The sequence below is a fragment of the Terrapene carolina genome, unplaced genomic scaffold (genome assembly GCF_002925995.2).
Source record: "Terrapene carolina triunguis isolate 2854851 unplaced genomic scaffold, T_m_triunguis-2.0 Scaffold28305, whole genome shotgun sequence".
Lineage (NCBI taxonomy): Eukaryota > Metazoa > Chordata > Testudines > Emydidae > Terrapene > Terrapene triunguis.
The window spans coordinates 35,673-37,494 of NW_020692656.1; positions in this window are offsets into that span (position 1 = coordinate 35,673).

The following is a 1,822-nucleotide window of genomic DNA, read 5'->3' on the forward strand; positions in this document are numbered from 1 at the left end:
CCACCCTCCTAGTGAAATAGTGTTTCCCAATATCCAACCTGGACCTCCCCCACTGCAACTTGAGACCATTGCTCCTTGTTCTGTCATCTGCCACCACTGAGAACAGCCGAGCTCCATCCTCTTTGGAACCCCCCTTCAGGTAGTTGAAGGCTGCTATCAAATCCCCCCCTCATTCTTCTCTTCTGGAGACTAAACAATCCCAGTTGCCTCAGCCTCTCCTCATAAGTCATGTGCTCCAGACTCCTAATCATTTTTGTTGCCCTCCGCTGGAATCTTTCCAATTTTTCCACATCCTTCTTGTAGTGTGGGGCCCATAACTGGACACAGTACTCCAGATGAGGCCTCACCAATGTCGAATAAAGGGGAACGATCACGTTCCTCGATCTGCTGGCAATGCCCCTACTTATACAGCCCAAAATGCCGTTAGCCTTCTTGGCAACAAGGGCACACTGTTGACTCATGTCCAGCTTCTGATCCACTGTAACCCCTAGATCCTTTTCTGCAGAACTGCTGCCTAGCCACTCGGTTCTTAGTCTGTAGCAGTGCATGGGTTTCTTCCATCCTAAGTGCAGGACTCTGCACTTGTCCTTGTTGAAGCTCATCAGGTTTTTTTTGGCCCAATCCTCTAATTTGTCTAGGTCCCTCTGTATCCGATCCCTACCCTCTAGTGTATCTACCACGCCTCCTAGTTTAGTGTCATCTGCAAACTTGCTGAGAGTGCAGTCCACACCATCCTCCAGATCATTAATAAAGATATTAAACAAAAACGGCCCCAGGACCGACCCTTGGGGCACTCCGCTTAAAACCGGCTGCCAACTAGACATGGAGCCATTGATCACTACCCGTTGAGCCCGACGATCTAGCCAGCTTTCTATCCACCTTACAGTCCAGTCATCCAGCCCATACTTCTTTAACTTGGCGGCAAGAATACTGTGGGAGACTGTATCAAAAGCTTTGCTAAAGTCAAGGAATAACACATCCACTGCTTTCCCCTCATCCACAGAGCCAGTTATCTCATCATAGAAGGCAATTAGGTTAGTCAGGCACGACTTGCCCTTGGTGAATCCATGCTGACTGTTCCTGATCACTTTCCTCTCCTCTAAGTGTTTCATAATTGATTCCTTGAGGACCTGCTCCATGATTTTTCCAGGGACTGAGGTGAGGCTGACTGGCCTGTAGTTCCCCGGATCCTCCTTCTTCCCTTTTTAAAAGATAGGCACTACATTAGCCTTTTTCCAGTCATCCGGGACCTCCCCCAATCGCCATGAGTTTTCAAAAATAATGGCTAATGGCTCTGCAATCTCATCCGCCAACTCCTTTAGCACCCTCGGATGCAGCGCATCCGGCCCCATGGACTTGTGCACGTCCAGTTTTTCTAAATAGTCCCGAACCACTTCTTTCTCCACATAGGGCTGGTCACCTTCTCCCCATATTGTGCTGCCCAGTGCAGCAGTCTGGGAGCTGACCTTGTTCGTGAAGACAGAGGCAAAAAAAGCATTGAGTACATTAGCTTTTTCCACATCCTCGGTCACTAGGTTGCCTCCCTCATTCAGTAAGGGGCCCACACTTTCCTTGACTTTCTTCTTGTTGCTAACATACCTGAAGAAACCCTTCTTGTTACTCTTAACATCTCTTGCTAGCTGCAACTCCAAGTGTGATTTGGCCTTCCTGATTTCATTCCTGCATGCCTGAGCAATAGTTTTATACTCCTCCCTGGTCATTTGTCCAATCTTCCACTTCTTGTAAGCTTCTTTTTTGCATTTAAGATCAGCAAGGATTTCACTGTTTAGCCAAGCTGGTCGCCTGCCATATTTACTATTCT